The 20543-nt window shown below is 43.1% G+C and overlaps 1 protein-coding gene across 1 annotated transcript in view; it reads left to right on the forward strand.

Moving 5' to 3' along the window:
• The first annotated feature begins 4254 nt into the window (after positions 1 to 4254).
• Positions 4255 to 20543, forward strand: part of Pag1 (phosphoprotein membrane anchor with glycosphingolipid microdomains 1) — a 56440-nt gene continuing 40151 nt past the window's right edge. Inside the window, exon 1 of the mRNA XM_059253950.1 lies at positions 4255 to 4348. The gene's annotated coding sequence lies outside the window, so the exon portion shown is untranslated. The remainder of the gene's footprint in view (positions 4349 to 20543) is intronic.

Consider the following 20543-nt stretch of genomic DNA (forward strand, 5'->3'; position numbering starts at 1 on the left):
AGGGCTCTGTACTCTGACTTGACCAGCCACATTCAGTGGAGAATTGCCTTTGAACTGCTCAAGGAGAACAAAAAAAAAAAAAAAACCCCACAAAACCCGAAACGGGAAGTGTTCGCCCCAGGAAGTCTCTTCCTGCCTGCCTTGCCTCTCTCCTCACCACTTTTTCTCATACACATCATCGTGCCTTCCCCAAAACTGAATTGGTGGTGACTAAAACATGAAGTATTGAGGCTGTTTAATGTGTGCTGCTGGTGGAATGCGCCATGGATCACATTCACTGGGCCTCATCCATGATGGATGCTTGCTCAATATTGGTGGAATTCATTTGTTCAGTTGTGATTTCCCATGCTGAGATGATATTGTCGCTGACCACTGAGAAGACTTTTGATGCCAGACCAGGCCTTTTATCAAATGCAGATCTCCTACCACAGGTCCCAGGGTCCCCAAATTAAATTATTCCCATGGCTCTGAACGGCTTTAGGCTGAGCAAGCTTTCAGGTGTTTTGCAAGCATATCACAAACTCCTTGTTTGGACCTTCTTGGGAGTATCACTTCAATGTTCAGAACCTGTTGCCAGTCATAAGGAAGCTGTCTGTAGAATAAGTGTAGAAAAAAATGATGCTGATCCTCACATTCTACAGGCTCTGTGGATGCAGATGCAGAGGAGCAGAAAGATGAGTAGATACCTGGTTTGGGGCGTCCTAAAATCCCACAGGACAGAAGAGCTATTAAGTTGAAAGTGTAGGCTTAGTTTGAGTCAGTCCTCTTTTGCAGTGTGCACATGTACAGATAGTCACACACACACACACACACACACACACACACACACACACACACACACCACACACACACCACACACACACATGAAAGGAGCCCCGAAGGACCACCATGTCAGTGAGGACTCTACTCAGGGCAGTTCACACGCGACCATTTGCCATGCAGCTAGGTGCTCTGCTTCAGTTCAAGTTTGCCACAGTTCTTTGAGAGTGATCTGGAAAATATTATAATGTCTACATCTTGTGGAATATTTTTTCAGTAAGAACTTTACTGAGCTATAATCTGTATAGCATACAATCATCCATTTAAATGATGCAGTTTAATGGGTATTAGCACAGAGTGATGCAAGCATCGTTTGTAGAACATTTCCACCACGGTGCCTACCTCCCATCTTCCCCAACTCTAAGCAGTCACTCTTTCTCTAGGCACCCAGCTTTATTTATTTGACCATTTTTGGACATTTCTTATCAATGGGGTCCCATAATATTCAGGATCACTGGCTTCTTTCCCTTACCGTGTGTTCAAAGGGCATCCATGTTGAACCTATGTCAATATTACATTCCATTCTACATGTGACTGTGTGTTTACCATTTTTGTCTCCGTTCATCAGTTAATGGACACATGGGTGGTTCTGGTTTGAGGCTGTGATGAATCATGTTGCTCTGGACCTCTGTGTACAAGCTTTTGTGTGGATTTCTGTTCTTGCTTCTCTTTGTTCTATTTAGGAGTAGAACCATTGGATGAGATGATAGTTCATGGTTAACACTTTCAGAGAAGTTTGAGACTATTTGGAAAGTAGATGATCGTCTTGCACTCTTAGCAGAGCGGCTGCAGGTTCAGATTTCTCCACATCCTGCCAGCACACATTACTCTTAGCTTTTAGTTCAGACCCATGAGGCAGCATCTCATTGTAGTTTACACTTGCATTTCTTTGATGATGGCATTGACCATCTGTGAATTCATTGGTCCTTTAATAACTTCTTTTGGAGAAATGCCTAGCTAAGACTCTTTGCTCGTTTGGGACTTGGATATCTTATTTCCTTTTAAGAGGTTTTATATATTCTCACTACATTTCCTTTATCATAAATAGGCTTGCACCTATTTCTCTTCTCTGGGATGTCATCTTTATTGTACATAGTGTTTTCTAAAGCTCATAACTTTTTATTTTATATTTTATTGATTGTACACTTAGCATCATATCAGTAGCTTTGGCCAAATCTGATCTCATGGAGATTTACCTGTGTTTTCTTTCATAGTAGTTTTTTTTTGTTTTGTTTTGGGTTTTTTTTTGTGTGTGTGTGGTTTTATCTCTTACATTTATCTTCTCAACTTAACTTTAATATCACATGAACTCAGGATTCCACTTTCTTGTCTGTGGCTGCTACCTATCCCAGCACTGTTTGCTAAAGTGATTGTTCTTTCTCCATTGGGTGGTCTTGGCACTTCCGTTAAAAGGCAATTGACTGTGTAAATAAAGGAATGTAAATCTATGGGTTTGCTTGCATGGGTGGTAATTTTTTTCCCATTTAACCTGTATGTCTGTCTGTCTTTGTGATAATACCACTATCTCCATCACCTTGTTTCCCTGGAATAGTTTTAACTCATGCTCTAGCTATTTTGACAGTGCAAAATTATGCACCACCCTAGACTGTTCAGTTTTTAAGTCGGGCTCTTCCTTCACATCTAGTAAAAGAAAATGCATTTTGATTTTATTTGTATGTGTGTGTGATATTAGGGATTAAACCTAGACCTTTGAGCATACTACACAGTGCTCTACCACAAACTCACAAACTGCATCCCCAGCCCTGAAATACTATTTCTAATATGCATTGACAGCATTTCACATTTGAAAACAAAAACAAAACAACCCTGACCTGAAGCCATTGGACTTGGATAATTAATCTTGCTCATCTTTCTGACTAATTCAAAAGAGTTTTCTGAGCTTGGGCGTTGACATGGAGAAGCCAAGAGGTGATTAGAATCTGCATCTAAATCCATGTGCATGGCAGGAGCCTGGGAGGAGGTTTGACTTGAAAGCTAATGAAAGAGTGGAACAATATCACTAGAATTCACTTAGCCCAGGAGCACTTCACCCAGCGCAGCCTTGTCCCTCCCACTTTGTGTGATTGACAGAGAGAGACCTGGAGTTGGGTTAGAGGAAGACAGCCCGTGATTGTGCCTCTCGTTCTGATCTTTTTAGATTTACTTTAGAAATAAGAAAATAATAATGTAGCTGAATGCACTGGCAAACAAAAGGCAGCCTTTCTCACTTGACAACTGGCAGGGAAAGAATAGTTATACCTTAATACAATATATACAATATAAATAATGTGTTGATTCTGCAGCAGAAGAAAGCAACACTCAGAAATGACGATCAGTCCAAAAGAACAACAGTTAATACAAATCCGGGTGGCTCATGTTCTACGATTGAATGTTAAACAATACAGAATTTGTACCTCAGTCTGCTAAAGTAATTAAGAAGCTCTAGATCTTGGTCAGCAGTCGGAATAGCCTCATGAGAATAAACTCTTCATTTCCACTCCATTCTTCTCCTCTCCTCCCTCGCCCCGCCCCCATCATCGTGTCTCATGTAAAGTAAGTGTTCAGGGGCCAGAGAGGCAGTTCATCAATTCTTCCAGAAGACCCAGGTTTGGTTCCTCAAAACTTCTGCAACCTCATCTCAAGGGGCTCCAGCACTTCCTCCAGCCTCCACGGACACCCCCACACAGCATACAGATGCACACATGTACACGTAAATAAATATTTTCAAAGATACAACTAGGTATCAGTACTGAAGGGATTTGTTCAAAGGTAGGAAGTAAAGCAGAGAGGAAAGGGAGGTGGGAGACGGGCTGGCCAAAACTCTAGAGCCGACCAGTGACAGGATGTGGGAGCTGATGAGTGGGGAAGACTGGGGGAGGCTTCTGGGAGTTGCCTCCCTTTCTGAGAACCTTTCTCATTTCCATGGTGGGGTGCTGATGGAATGATAAAGGATTAGATCCACATGCCCTTGGGTCTTGATGTATACACCACACCACCACAGCTTCCTTTCCATCAGAAAATTTCAGAATTGAGTCACAGCTTACCTTGCCAAAAAGTATGAATGTTCTTTTCATATAAATACTGTGTTTTACCTCAAATGTTGGTAACTGTTACTTGATCTTAATTGTACTAAGTAACATACAGATTTATCTGTCACAAACTAGGAAGACTTGGAGGGGAAAAAAAAGTAAATTGCTTTATATTGGATCAAATAGTAATGTGGCTCTTGTTTCAGAGGGGGAAAATCGTATGTATTCACTGCTGTTGGTACGTTTGCCTGTTTAGAAGTTAAACCTGCAGCCTCCTTAGAGAGGAATGCAAAGCTCCATGTCTGGTAAACAGGCCAGGGTTTTTCCAGTAAGCTGGCAAGTGTCTCTCACAGCCTATCCATACGCCTTCCCTGCCCCCCAACATTCTTTCTTTCTTTTTGGTTACAGGCCGAGAAAGGAGAGGGGCCCTCCCGTAACAACATTTGATCGGGACCCATTACTAGAACTCAGAAATACTTTCGGACAAGCACTCCTCCAAGGTAAATATTGCCATTGAGGAAGAACGAGCACACGGTTAGCATTCTCAGATGGCGGTGGCGGCGGGACCGCACGCACAGAGGTTTGATTGTCTAGTCTAGTGCAGACTTGGACTGTGTGAGAGACGGGGAGAGAGAGAGAGAGAGAGAAGAAAGGAGGGCTGCCGCTGCTTCCTGCAGCCTGGCTAAGTGTGTCACCAAGAGAACACCGTCTCACCCTGGGAGATCATGGGACAGGTCGCCGGCAAGTGTGTGGGAAAAGAGGAGGGAGCGGGCCTGTGTGTTTAGACTGAAAGTAGTGTTCATTCCTTTACGACGAAAGAGTTGAGTGATTCTAATTAAAGGTCAGATAAAGTATATGTTCTGCACATGTCATGGGGGGAGGGGGCTAGACCATTATACTCTGCACCAACTAAGACAACAAATAAGAAAAGTTTTGAGAAATCTCTCTTCTTTTCTGAAAATGTACACCAAGTAAGCCTTTCATTGATTTGTGTGCAAAATGCTTTCTAAATGTCTCATTTTGGAAGATTATGTACTTAATGCCTGTTCTGAAGAGGAGCCGTGGAGGGGGACACATAGACAGTCCTTGGGACCGGAGCAGAGTGGGCCAGCCTTGTCTTACATCCAGGGGAGTAGCTCCAGGCTCTTCCTCCATGAATCATGAGCTTAGCAGACAGCACGGCTTCAGGGAAGCAGTGGAGCCCACACTCACTTTCACACTTGTGCCTCAGCTCCTGGTGTCTTCACACAAACCTCTGGGAAGGCCCTCTGCTGCTGTTTAGTCTGTAGCAAAAGGCTGTTTTCGCTAAGCCCTGAGATTTTGCTTGACGGGCTCTTCCTCCTTTTTCCTCACAAAAGTGTCTGTGTACTCAAATCCAGAGGGATAAGACAATATACGATGGGAATTAAAATCTACTTGTCCACTTCCTTTGATTAGAAGATAATACACAGTTAGTGTTGGTCCACCCTCGGTGTTCTGAAAAGCCGTTTCAGATTGGCAAGGGGAGAGCCGTGTTCTGTCCTCCCCCTCCCCTGGCTGCTCTCCTCGGAAGGCTTGTGGGGAGTGGAGGCTGTACATTAGAGGAGAATTTTGTGATACTATTCATTCTCGGCTCTGACAGAGAGGACATTGTTTGCTCACTGTAATAGTCTTGGCAGGAGCCTCTGCTGTGCATACAGAATGGGAAACGGCAGAGCAGTGGGAAACCTCAGAATTCTAAGAAACACATCAGCTTAGGGATTTTTTAAAATATATTTTAATAGCTTCTCAGTACCAAGATGCAAGTTATAATTTGGGAAACCGTTTTCCTTGCTTACTTTCTTTGCCCTGCATTATGCATGTCTTACAAAGAGAGGTCCTTATGAGAGCAGTGTACCCATCTCAATACTGCAGCATCAAGAATGTCAATCCTAGAAATTTAGAAAGACTTCCTGCACGTTCCAGACAGCCTTTGATGTTGCTCCGTGTACTTTAGCACGCATACCATTGCCGGTGATGTTAATCTGAAGCTCATGGAAACAGTTATGTGCCCCCTGAATAAGAGAAAAAGCACATTTAAAGATGTGCAGAGAGTAAACGCTGCATGGCAAGGGGCATGGAGAGGGTGCCACCCATGGAAGGCACCAGCTGGAGAAGTAAGTGGTCAAAGTCTCTATGGTCTGGACTGGATACTGCCGGGGCAGAAATACAGACCTCGAGCTGAGGTCAGGCCTGAGTTTAAAGCTTGTCCCCAAGCTTGCCATGAGATTGTCCCTCATTCCCCAGTCTTGCCAGATATGTAGAAGAATAACCCCTTTGAATATTTCCCCCAGCTACTGCATTTTGTAAATCAGGAGATTTCTCAGTGTGCAGTTCCGATAGTGTCGGCCCTCAGATCATTGCAAACCCTCCGGGCTTTTGAGGTCACCTATGTAAAGACTCATCTTACACAGTCAAGGCCCACCTTTCACTTGACCGCCAGTGACATGACTAATGAAAATTATTTGTTTCGTTGTTTTTAAACTTTCCAGTATTTGTTGATAATCTTTTTAAAGATATGCTTGTATTTCTCTTTTTTCTAAATCGTATATTTTAATTGTTTTTTTTTTATTTTTTCTGATTATAATAGGAAGAGGGCGGGAGCTAAAGCTCAGTAACAGCGTAGATACCTCATATGCCTGAGGACCTACGTTCAATCCTTAGACTTACAAACCACAGTAATAAATAAGAATGATGATAAATAAACAAAAAATAGAGGAGTGCGTTAATATGACAGTGTTTGGGACTGAACAACAGAGAAATCAATAAAAATAACTAAGATCTCCAGCAACCTCCCTCCCTTCCTTTCTTGTTTCCAGTTGATGCATTTTAGTTTATCAGCTTTTAAAATAAATGTTGTTGTTTTTAACAATTGAGTAGAGGATTGCTGAGGGCATGGGGTAGATGCCCTTGGCATCTCTAAGATGCTGTTGTACGAGGGCATCCTAGAGAGCTGGGCCAGCCACTCCTGCCTGTCGGGAAGTCTGTGGAGGTGCTGCTTAGATGGCAAGGCTGTCTACAGAGGACCTGGTGGCCGGCCCATCATGACTCTGGCATCCATGGCATCCAAGAGAAACCCATTTGTTTCTCTTGAGTCTGAAACCCCCAGTACCGCTATACCCGGGGCCTGAGCATTGTTACTGTTGACACCTCGTCTCCCATACTTGTGAGCATAACTCATCAGAAGGATCAGGGGTAGGAGCTCACAGGCAGGTAGATCCTTGGAGGAGCCAGTATTAACTGGTTAGCTACAGTTGTCCTTAGGGGAGGAGACTAAGGGACTTGTGTGACCATTGGTGTAAGTCATCCTTGTCCACTGTGAAGAGAAATGTGTATGAAGGGAAGACAGCGAAGTCTGAACGGTGTTTTCCTGTTGCAGGACACATCATGGCTCCCGGAAAGGGAGGGGCAAGCATTGAGGTATTAAATTGCAATCTGCATGGCTCCATATTGTGATTGTTAGGATACCCATCTTACTGAAGATGAAAGAGAAATTCGGAGAGGGTAAGAACACAAGAGGCAAGAGTCAACACTGTCATCTAACAACAGCTTGTAATCTGGGCTGACCTTGCTGAGTTGTCCCCTCCTTCGGATCTGTAAACAGTCACCTCTCTAAAGGCACACACTTGGAAACAAACCATTGTCTGATTGTGTGTACCTCTGTAGAAAAATAACTTAAAGTCGCCTCCTGTCTAAAGTAGACAAAAGACAGTGATCATTATAAAACAAAATTCCAGACATTTCCGTCATGACCCTCCTGGTGCACCGTGTTTCTAGCGGGCCCAGTACCCTCTCCACTGCTGGGAGATTGAGCTCCTAGGGACAGTGTGACTTGCCACCTGCAAGAGCACCCTCAGCAGAGGCTGACGCGTCAGGAGATGAACATGTGGCCATCTCTGTCCTCCACCTGATTCCTGGGATCTTGTCTTGACCCCAGACCTCTCAAGGTGTGTTCCAAGGAGCCTTCATAAGTGTAGCTCCCAACCGTGGCCCCAAAAGAGATGTTTTTAATTCATAATCAGATATGTTTTACAGATACAAGTTAGAGAAGGTTAAGTGGATTCACTTGTTAGAAGACTTCTCAGAATTTTCTTGTGACCCTCTAAAGTAAGGTGTAGCCTGGAGAGTTTCTCTGTGTCGGGGAGAAGTCCAAGCGATGCCATCTTAAGAACAGGAAAGAAAAGAGTCTTGTGACATGGAGGCAACAGTATGCTAACTGGAAATCATAAACTCCTTTTAGGATCCCTGCCTTGCAGTCAGACTTTGAAACGCTAACTACTGGGACCTGGGATTTCTCATCTGTGAACTATGCCAGATAGAACTGGATTATTTCTAAGCTCTTTGTAGCTTTAGAAACCGGGGACTGGTGAGAACATGCCCTACTCCAGAAGGACCACAATACACAACACATGGACAGAAAAGCATGGCGGGAGTGAAATGAGGAACGGAATAGAAGGGGAGAGGGCTGGTAGGATACAGAGGAGTTCCACAAGATCCTTTGTGGTGGGTGTGAGAGAAACAGACTTTATTTTATTTAATGAGCAGTTTGAAAGGGAAATGTGTTTGTTGCTTCATGATTAATGATGTTCTAAACCCAAACAATTAAATGTTCCCAGGAGAAGCAACTGTTCCCAGTTTTGAGACCAAAATTTCCCCCATAGTCTTTTAGATATTGATTTTGGTTCTGCTGCAAGAAGATGCGGGACCTCAGTAGATGTGAGTCACGGGGAGCCATGCACACATTGTCCTCATGCCTGAGCTCCTGAACCATGCAGCCCTGCTTGGTATATGTGATGTGTGAGTCTTGACTGTCTGAGTTCTGAGGTATTCTCCAAAACCAGACGGACTGTATGACAGAAAGCCCCAGGTCCCTGGTGCAGTTGGAGGAAATACTGTCAATAGCAAAGCATGCTAGCCTTTCTGCCTGCCCCATTTTCTCATGGCTCCCCTTTTCTTCCCATGTTCTCAGCACCCCATCTTCTTTCCCTTCGCCTTTATGTAATTCCTTATAATGTGCCTGGGCCCAGAGCGCTGAGTTCTTCCTAGCAGCTGCTCCACCAAAATAATTGGGATTCACCATGTCCAGGAGTTGTACACATTTCATAGTACTAAAGGAAAACATTAGGATTCAGCATACCCAAGAGTTGTACACATTTCATAATACTAAAGGAAAATCACTGAGATTCAGCATGCCCAGGAGTTGTACACATTTCATAATACTAAAGGAAAATCACTGAGATTCAGCATGCCCAGGAGTTGTACACATTTCATAATACTAAAAGAAAATCACTGAGATTCAGCATGTCCAGGAGTTGTACACATTTCATAATACTAAAGGAAAATCACTGAGATTCAGCATGTCCAGGAGTTGTACACATGTCATAGTACTAACTATGGTACTATGGTTCAAATCCAATTTCTGTGTTTAAAGAATTGGTAAGTGAAATGATGACTTAAATGTTTAAGAAAATAATGTTTGGGAAAGGTGTTTTGGAATATGTCAACAGAGATCAGGTGAGCAAGCACACTTCAATGCCTAGGGTTTGTGTAAACATTCATAATTCCCATCTCAGTTTTCTGTAGTTTCCAATACTAATTAAATGAGGTTTCTTTATACATATAATGGACAGCCAGTTTTTGACAGTAAACATTAAGAAACATCGCAGTTACCACATTACTAACTGCAGTCATGTGCTCAGAATTTGTACACACTTCTCAGGATTTTGGAGAGAGAGAGAGTAATAAAGCACAGTATGTACAAATTTCAGGTAATGCATAACTAACCCATCGGCCATCACAGCATTTATAATTGTTTGCATTGGGCCTTGCTCAAGACCAAGCCTGTCATCATTCAATCATAGATCAAGGAAGGATGCACAAGACCACAGCCCACCCTGCTGACTGTGAACTGTCAAGGAGAGATGGTCATTGTCTTCCTCCCTAGTGTCCCCACAGTGAGCCCTCCAGGCTCCAATGGATAGCTCAAAGTCCATGGTCACACAGATGGCCCCGATTAAACTCACCAGATCACAAGGTAAAGCACAAAAATGTGGCCTGGCAGTGGTGACACACACCTTTAATCCCAGTACTCGGGAGACAGAGGCAGGTAGATGTCTGAGTTCAAGGCCAGTCTGCTCTACAGAGTGAGTTCCAGGACAGCCAGGGCTGTTACACAGGGAAACCCTGTCTCAAAAAACCAAAACAAACATCACAAAAACATGAATGTGGAAAAGACACTTGTAAAGAGGATTAACATAGATGGAGAGACCTGGGAAAGGGTTGGGAGATGAGTGTGTGTGTGTGTGTGTGTGTGTGTGTGTGTGTGCCAAAAACTTTTCGCCAGGTTACTTTATTATTAACCACAAAAAATTTTGTAAGTTCAGTATTTTTGTCCAAATTCAAGATACCATAAATGCTAATTAGTATAATAAACAATTTTTATCTATTTTAGTATCACGATATACTAAATGTAGCTTGAAAATTGCATTCTTAGTTCCCAAACCAAGAATATATAGCATAATTGCCATTTCAAACCTGTTTGGTGGGGCTGGAGAGATGGTTCAGTGGTTAGGAGCACTTGTTGCTCTGGCAGAGGACCCAGGTTCAGTTTCCAGCACCACATGGCAGCTCACGACCATCTGTGTGCAACTCTAGTTCCAGGAGGTCCAAAGCCCTCTTCTGACTTCCTCAGGCACCAGACATGCATGTGGTGCACAGACATACATACAGGCAAAACACTCATACACATAAAATAAATAAATCTTCTTTAAAAGATATTTTAAGTTATGCATTCCAGTACAAAATAGATTTAAAGTAAATTAAAAGCATGTTACTTTTTAAGTAAGAAAAAACTCAAAATGCGACAGCTAAAGTTTATATTAAAACAAATTTGACAATATAGTTAACAATAATATACCAAAAACCACAAAATTTTACGTTGTTTTTACGTATTATAGAACATTTAAATATCTGCCGTGAGGCCTGCAAAAATTTAACCATGAAAGTCAAAGTAGGCCACACCCTTAATGAAGCCCAGGAATGACTTTGGAATAATATTATTTGTTATAATTTGAATCTTGCCATTCTTTTTTTTAAGATTTTAAGATTTATTTATTTTTCTGATTATTTTTATTTTCTGTGTATGAGCATTTTGCGTGCATGTGTGTCTATGCACCACATGTGTGCCTGGTGCTCAGGGAGGCCAAAGGAAGTGCCAGATGCCTGGAACTAGAATTACAGGTGGCTCTTATCCCCCCAACTAGGTCATGGGAATTTTGAACCTGGGTTCTCTGAAAGAGCAGCAAGTGCTCTTAACCCCTGAGTCATCTCTCCAGCCCCCAAATCACAGGTGTGTGTGTGTGTGTGTGTGTGTGTGTGTGTGTGTGTGTGTGTGTGTGTTTCTGCACCATCAGGGATTGAACCCAGGGCCTCACACAGGTGGGACAAATGCTTTTCTGCTGAACTATAGCCCCAGCTCAAATCTTACCATTCTTAAAATCCATCAAGTACAGTTACTTTATTACTATATATATAAAATGGATGACTGATTAAAGGCAGGTAGCCTCATAAAAATTGTAATTTGATATGAAGCCTAATCAGTTGCAGAGGAAATCCTAAAGTCCACTGGGGTAGTCATTTTATTAGAAGAAAATGTCATAAAGCTGTGCTCACAACACCACCACCCCATCCATGCCAGTTCTCCTGGAGGTTTCTGTCCCAGGAGTCACCTCTTCAGATGAATGATAACCTTAAATGTCATTGGAAATCCCTATACTATTTATGTTCTCTTTACATAGTGCATGACAGAGAGATCTATACTGTTTTTGAAACGTCAATCAGACACAAGTGACATTTCCTCATTTATTGTTCTTATCATAAAAAGATTTCCCCAGAATTTCTACATTCCATTAGAATATGTTAGTTTTCCTTCCTTTGTGCCTTTGGGCATTAGGATGTTGTTAGGATCTCCTTATTTGGCAGGCTTATCAGTTTTGAAGTTCTGTCTTTATTCATTTCTTCCATCACAGTAGATAAAATTTACATCTGCTATTACATACATCCAAACTCCACTAACAAAGTTCAGAATTATTTATCTTGGACTCAACTGTTTTCCAAGAAGATTGGTTGACTCTCAATGTTAGTTTAAAAACCCACCTGTCATCACAGCACTGCTTAACAAGGTTTTAATATCTAAAGAAGTATTCATTGGACAGGACAGCAACAGACAAACCCATTCAGTGAAGTATCTTTTACACTGCATTAACTGAAGTAAACTACAATTTTTCTTGGAATCATAACTAGCTGTTATTTTCAAACTTTGAAAGAACAAGTCATTAGTACTAGGAAAAAAAGCTGTTGAAGTGCTGTGCTTGGCAACCTGGAGGGTCTTTTTGGCCTTTAGATTTGCCCATTTATAGTGCAGCACCAGTCAGAGTAAAATACTTGGCATCTCTGTAAGGGACACAAACGCTTTACCATTCTCTGTTGTGATCTGACAATCCTCTTCAAAGTAAGATGAATCAGTCTTGTTTGGGAAATGTTTTACACAAACATTGGCAGGGAAATGATCATTGAATCATTGTGGGCTTTAAGAATATGAACTTTCTCAAGCCAGTGATGGCAAATTATACAAGAGTATCATGGTTGTGTGTGAAATGCCTGTTATTTCTTCTACTCTGTCCTATCCCTTGCCTTTTAGGTTTTGGTGATCCATGTTAAAAATCAGAGACCACATGTCAGGTCCTTCCAAATGTCACATTCTTTTTAACTTAACCTTTCTCCTGCCCACAGTGTATTTCTCATAATTAAAACTTGAGATTACTTCATTAACATGTGCCCTTTTCTTCATAGGAGAACAGGAGAGCAGTAATTTGTAGGATTGCCCCCTTTGAATCCCAGAAGAAAAATACTCATGTCCATCCATTCTCTCCCTCCCCGTCCCTGTCACAGAGTGTGTGTGCCTGCCATTCCCTTACCCTTCTCTCCCTCCTCCTCATCTCTCAAAGAAAAAAAAGAGAAAAAGAGCCAACTAAATGTAATGCACCATCCTGGACAAAAAGCCAATCATTAGAAGCCTTGTCTGGTGGCTCACAACTCCCAGCACTTGAGAGATGGAAACAGGAAGATTGCTTCCAGTCCAAGGCCAACCAAGTCTACAGAATGAGACTCCTGTCTTCAAAAAATTAGATAAATTCTAAGAAAATATGAATTAAATGATAACAGTGTGCCAATATCAGTTTATAAATTATAGCATGCTAATATAAGAAGCTAATGATGCACTAGAAAATAAACAATTTAAACTAATGTAGTAAATTGCTATAGTTGACATCCGCCCATTTTGTAAGAAGAACTAGTGTAGAAAGTGATCATTTCTGCCCTTACTAAAATTCTTCACTGAATGTAACCATGCAGAGGTTGGCAAAACATAGGCCTTCAGCAAAGGCGGGGAACCAGCTCCAGTACTGCACCCTGATTTTGTGCAGTAGAATACACTCCAGATGCCCCAGAGAGAGGACGTAGGCTCAGACATCCAGACATGGTTGCCCAGACATTCCGGGTAGGAGTACTGCTGATCATGATCCCTATCTCCTGACCTTGTTTTCCTGTCTATAAAGTCGGGTCTGAGCAGGTTTTTCTCTTGGGGAACCTATGTTTATTAAAGATGAAATGTTGGCAGTAAAGTGACTTGTGTATATTATATACTCTGTAACAAGATTATTTATAATTTTGACACTTGAAGTCTTGTCCAAAAATAATTATAATTGTGAAAGTAACACTAGTACCAAGTGAGTTACTAGCATACTAGGAAGATAAAACCACATTCTTTGAGATCTCCGTGTTGAATCTGAACCTGAAATTAAAATCACACTAAAATACCACAGTGTAGCTTAATTTGTGATAAAATGATTTTATTCACACAAATGATGTATATTTTCAGAGAAAGAGTTTAGATTAATGTGCTTTTAGACTATACACTTAAATGATAATTAGCTTTGCTGTATTATTTAATGCAGTCTGTAGTATTGTTATGTGTTATTTAATTTAGGTCAATAAAACCCTGAATACCCATTTATGTTGGAGGCTTTTAGGATATTTTGGGTTCTGCCAAGTGTTCACATTATGCTTGGAGTTAATCGTAGGGACATTTCTCATCTAGTAATTATTTTTTAGTTCCTTCAGAGCCAGTCATTGTCTGGTATAAGAAATTATTTCCTAGCTGTGGTTGGTGCATCAGTGCTGAGTTTTGATTACAGGCATATTAAAAAGGTTTTGTTATAATTACCTTGATTGTTAAATCCCATAATGAGTGTGATGGAAGGGAATCTGTGGAAGGTTGAATAGCAGTTTTCAATTCTGACTGCTCGGTCAGATCACCCACAGGTTTTTAGTGTCCGCAAATGCAAGTTGCACCCCCAAACTAATTAACCCAATCTCTGCGGGCTTTTCTTTAAAGCTCCCAGGTGTCTCTAATGTGCAACCGGAGCTGAGGACTACTGCCTTGGAAAGCAAGATGCCTCCAAGGTGGCCCATCACAGAATGCTCCTGCTGTTTGTGACTGTGTGGCTTGAGCTGGGGAGTCCTGGGGACGAACATAGTTTCAAAGAGAAAGACACTTGCCAGCATTTGAACAAACAGAGCAGCTCCTGGCTGACCCTGACTCTCCCTCCAGGAGACGCGGGGAGAGGTCGCCCTGACTTTGAAGCCACGGCACGCCGGCATGCATGTTCTGGCTTTGCCTTGTTCTGCTTACTTCCACCTTACTTCCGGCATAGAGTCCACGGCAGCCAACAGTTAAGCAGCACCTGCTAAGTATCAGATCCCATGTTCACATGGATCTGACTTCCAGCCAGGAAACATGGATAAAAGGCCAGAGTTCTTGGCTTTGCCAGCATGAGGCCCCAAATTCAGTCCCCAGGACCATCATTATAGAAAGAAATCCAGAGTTCTGTTTTGTGAGAAAACAAATCTTTCTGACTAGTTTGACATTCCATCATTTGTTCATTTTGTTAATAAAAGAACTCAAAACGCAATCAAAAATAAGGCTTAAAGCCGGGCGGTGGTGGTGCATGTCTTTAATCCCAGAGGCAGGTGGATCTCTGTGAGTTCAAGGCAAGCCTGGGCTACCGAGTGAGTTCCAGGAAAGGCGCCAAAGCTACACAGAGAAACCCTGTCTCGGGGAAAAAAAAAAAAGGTGGGGGGGGCTTGAAACGGCAACAGAAATACAAATGATCTCTTATACCTGAAGTAAAACAGAAAAAGTAACAACCCTTGTCTGTTGCCTCAGCACAAACTCAGGGTGACCATTTGTCTGGCCATTGATCCTGTGGAGCAGTCGATGGGTTGTGTGTGTGTGTGTGTGTGTGTGTGTGTGTGTGTGTGTCCATGCTCTGGTTGATGTGGGTTAGCTCCTCCTAGCTAGGCTGTTCTTCCATATCTGGGCTTCAGCTGAGACCCCCTGGCTGACAGAGCTCTGCTCTCTGAATCTCAGCGGGACATGGTAGGCTTGTTGGAAGGGGCATCAGGTTTCCCTTGAGAATACAAGATGTCTCAGACCTCCCAGAACTGTGACATTGATACTTTTACTTGGGCTACATTCCTTGGCCAAAGCAAGTCAGTCGGTCAGTCTATGTTCAGGGGATGGAAAAGCAGATTTCATCTCTTGATAAGAGATACTGAAATGTCACACTGTGAAAGGCACAGACAGAGTGAGCAGCTGTGGTTCTTTTTACCATCACCCAGAGGATAGAAAAAAGTAATTCTGTCTTCAAATATGATGAGAGATTCCCAAGAAGTGGTTACATTTGAGCAGATTTCAGAAGCTGAAAACCCATTTCAGGCACTAAGAATAGCAAGAGCCAGACCACCAAGTGGTAACTTCATTAGACAGAAATGACGAGTTCTTCCGATACAGGAAGTACCCTGACACTGAGGACACTTCACGTGGGCTTCTGAGTGTGGACAGTGATGTGACCTAAGAGCCCAGGCCCTCATGTCAGATGTGATAACTGATAGCCTTTACCACGTACCAGCTGGTGGAGCACAGACAAGTGACGGTCCCTGCGTTTAGTACAGAGAGGTCAACCGTGTGTCTATTGGCTTTTGCAGTGTAGCAAGCCACCCTACGATTCAACAGCTGGCAAGCAGATACTTCTTCAGCTCCTAGTTCTAGGCCCTTCCTGTTTGTGCTGACTCACCTGGGCAGCTCTGATCTCACCGGGACTTATCAGGAGCCCACCGTCAGCCTGCAGCCAGCCTTGTCTCTGTGAATCCAGAGGTTTACTAGATTTGAGAAACCAGGGCAACTGGGCCCAAGTCTGTGAGCACGCAGGCTAGGCTTCCCAGAGAGAAAGCAGGGATCCAAGAGTAAACACTGCAGCAGGCACAGCTTGCTGGAAGGCTCAGAATGGACCTGCTTTTGCTCCCAGCGCTTTGCATAGGTAGAAGTAAGTCAAAAGGCCAGCCCAGAGCAGAGGGACAGCTATGGCTCACTGGAAGGAAAAGCCAGCCCAGAGCAGAGGGACAGCTGTGGCTCCTGGAAGGAGCTACGAAGTCCCATTCCAAGCAGTGAGGATACAGAGAGGGGAAGACTTGTGACAGTCTATGATCTCTCCCATCTACTTCACAAACCCATGAGGTTCCAAGTGCCAAAGCACCTGGCAGATTGTGCCTGTTCAATACCTCGAAACTGTTAACCTTTTCTTAGGTGTATTAACGATCAGATCCAAATTCTTTAACTGCTTTCTTTTGAAAGGTATCAGATAAGCCTCCATGAAGCACTACTCACAAAAGTTGAGTGTCACACAGCCTTCCCGTCTAGCATGATAACAGACGTAGGGAAGGTTGCCTCTGAGGGCATGTGTAGCTTGGTTCAGGGTCAGGGACTGTCACTTGATGGGGTCACCAGAGCTTGATGGCAGTGTGCATAACACATAAAGGGTCAACCCAAGAAAAGAGCCAGAAACAATAAAATACAGTATTTCATCTCCCAAGCTATTAAAGGTCTGTCATAATGGGTAAGAACCCATTTCAAAACCCGGGCTCTTAATAAACCTTTATTGATTTAGTTCACTATTGTAAATATTTTCATCAACCTCTTAAGGCCCACATAGTTCCAGATTGATCCATAAACTGCACACAAATCCTGTGCAACAGATTGAGCATAGGTTATTTGTCTGGCGGCTAGAATACCTAATTAGTGACATGGGTGAAAAAAACCTGCCTGTTTTGAAATGAATAAAACATCAAAGGCAATTAAGAAATACTTGGAGGGCCAGGGATGTGTCTCAGTGGGTAGAGGGTTTACTGTACTGTGAGGACCTGAGTTTGGGTTCCCTGGCACTAGATACAAAGTCTGCTGTGGCTCCATGTGCACCTGGGACCTCAGTGCTGGAGGGTGGGATGGAGACAGCTCACTGGGGTTTGCAGGCTTTCCGCACAGCCAAAACAGCAAGCTCCAAGGTCAGTGAGAAACCCTGCCTCGAGAGAACGAGGCTGAGAGATGAGAAGACCTGACGTTATCTTCTGGCCTCTGCGGGGATAGGTACACCTGCACACCACTCTTCACACGACACATGAATGCATCCTGTAGAACTATGGCAAATTCATTAAAGGGTCTACCTCCTAGAACGTGGAAGTTTGAAGCCCCGGAAACAGACGTCATGTGGTGGGGATCTCTGCCACTGCCTCCAGCCTGCTTCACCCAAAACCATCTCTTCTAGAAGTGCCAAGGCTGCCTGGAGGGCCTGACTCTTGTCGGCCTCACTTAGTCCCTTTTGTGACTTTAGAAAGTCTTGAGGCAGAGTGATGAAGAGGTTCAGCCTTCACCTCTCGAGGCCACAGAGGGGAGTCTGAAGCTGTAGGCCTTAGCTCAGTTCCTTCTGCACCAACAGTCACCTAGTGGATGGGGGTTGATAGAGCTATTCTAGTACATTGATGGTTAGTAGATTGTCAGCAACCACATAGATATTGAATCCCAGAAACTCCGAGTGTCAGAAAAAAAAGGGACTTGGAGTTAGAAGTCCCAAGCGACCCAGGCAAGGGGTGTGCTGAAAGGTTTGCATCTGCTTTTAAAACCCACACCTACCTCTACTCTCCTTTCTCAGTGGAACACAGGGGCATGCAGGTCAATCTTCTGGAAGGCTTCGGTGCCTTGGTGATAGAGTAGAGTTCATTCTGAACTTGCAGTGTTTGTTTTGAAAATAATGTTTTATGGACCATGCAATGGAGCACCTAACACAGTACTCCTTTGTCTGTTCTGCAGGCCTGACAGTGATTTCTGGTTTGTAAAATTCATGTTGGCAAGGAAAGTGCTTTTGTTGATACTGGTAGGCCATCTGGGCTTCATATTCTAAACTTGGTGAGTCTATTTCTATATCTTTAAGAGGAATTCCATAGTTTTGACACGTGTTTACAAAACTAGAAGTGGCATATTAGAATGATGAGCCCAAGATAAGAGAATTTTACCCTGGTAAACCCTGCAAATATGTTAAATTGCCACAATGATTGTCAATAAATTTTTTTAGATGCAAGTATCTGAGACTAGTTCTCCAGGATCCCTGAGTGGCATAAAGTTTTCAGTATTAACACTTTGTATTAAATGCATATGTTGAAACCTGTCTGAAACTATACCGATGAAAGCCATCCATGAGTTTAGTGAGTGCTTCATTCCTCAGTTTCAGATAGCTGGTAAAATGTAAATGCTCATTCCTGCTCACACAGCTACAGTAGTCACACTCTCACATTAAGTCATGAACTCCTGTTCTACTATGGAAAATCGTAGACTGTTGTCACCTTTAGAGATCTCCCTCCCTCTCTCCCTCTTCTGCTGCTTCCTTCTCCCACGTGCCCTCTCTCCTTACCTCTCTCCCTCCCTCTCTGCCCCTCCTTCTGCTGCTTCCCTCTCCCTCCTGCCCACTTTGAGACAGGTCTCACATAGCCCAGATTGACCTCAGATATACTATGGAGCCAAGGCTGACCATACATTCATGATCCTCCTGCGTCCTACTCCTGAGTGCTAGAATTCCAGACATGTACCACACCCAGAGTAGAGCCCAGCATCTAGTATGGGTGGTGTTGAGTAATAGCTTGCCTCTATCTCCTCCAACTCTGTTACTCCCCAACTGTCAAAGTCAAATCTACATCTTACTTTTCTTTTTTCGTTTCTCCTCCTCCTCCACACCATGTTTTTTAGTGTTAAAAAGAATGTATGTGGGCAATGGTGGCACAGGCCTTTAATCCCAGCACTCAGGAGGTAGAGGCAAGTGGATCTTTGTGAGTTCAAGGCCAGCCTGGTCTACAGAGTAAGTTCCAGGACAGGCACCAAAGCTACACAGAGAAACTTTGTCTTGAAAAAAACAACAAAAAGAATATATGTATTGAGTTCTGTCTTTTCACAAAAGTGAGAAAGATGGCTGACTCTTCGCTGGCTGCATCATTGTTGGTGTTACCTTCTGGTCACTGGGGTTCACGTTGTCCAATCTGTGACCTCACAGCTCATTGATAAGAGCTTCACTCTGTGGAATCCCATGTTTCCTAATCCAAATACATAATGAGGAGGAAGCATAGACTTTAGAGATGGTCCCAACACAGGGATAGTGCTGTCCCCTGGGTGGGATTCTTTGCCACGTCATCTCTCTATCATATTGACCCCTTTTATAAAACACTCATGATAATTTTAAAATAAAAATTAACTAATCAATTTTCAAGTTTTGAATTACTCAGAAAGGAAAATCTATGAAAATGTTTGATGACTCTGACATAGTCCACAAAGCTAAGGACATCTCACTGCCTTGAGTTGGAAGGTGAGGGACTCAGAGCTGGCTCTTGGTGTTTGTGAGTGAGTGAGTGAGTGATTGGGTGAGTGGGTGAGTGATTGGGTGAGTGAGTGAGTGAGTGAGTGAGTGAGTGAGTGAGTGAGTGAATGAGGGATTGGGTGAGTGAGTGAATGAGTGATTGGGTGAGTGAGTGAGTGCATGAGTGAGTGAATTCATGAGTGAATGAGTGATTGGGTGAATGAGTGAATGAGTGCATGAGTGACTGAGTGACTACATGAGTGACTGAATGAGTGATTGGGTGAGTGAGTGAATGAGTGGCTCAGGACACTTGGTTGGGTCAAGATCTCATTTCCATCTATATTCCTCTTGGGCACTATCAAATATTGGTTTTATGGGTGATTGTCAGTTTCTCTCTAAAAAATGGGAAATAGAGGGCCAGAAAGATGGCTTAGTGGGTAGAGCAGTGCTGTGCAAGCATGAAGACCTGAGTTCAGATCCTAGCACCCACATAAAAAGCCATGCCTGGCCGCGGGGGCCGGTAAACCCAGCACGCTAGGAGAGGAGCCAGGATTGCCGAGGTTTGCTGGCCTCCAGCCTTGCTTCAGGCTCAGTGACAGACCCTGACTTAAGGGAATGAGGCTGAGAGCCATCCAGAGCCACCAACATCCTCACACCCATGCATACACTGCACATACACCCAAGTGTGGAGTCAGCCTTCTACAGTGTTAATTTGAGGAAATCCTTTGTGTTCTAATAGGTCTGTAACATTTGAACTTTAAAGTGCAGGGGACAGTTACGTGTCTCTTACTCAACAATCTTTTGGGGAAATAGTACAAATGGACCCTTATCTTTAAACCTAACCCCATACTTTCCAACTAATTATGAAAACAGAAACTAAAACCAA

This window comes from Peromyscus eremicus, chromosome 2, assembly GCF_949786415.1.
Source record: "Peromyscus eremicus chromosome 2, PerEre_H2_v1, whole genome shotgun sequence".
Classification (NCBI taxonomy): domain Eukaryota; kingdom Metazoa; phylum Chordata; class Mammalia; order Rodentia; family Cricetidae; genus Peromyscus; species Peromyscus eremicus.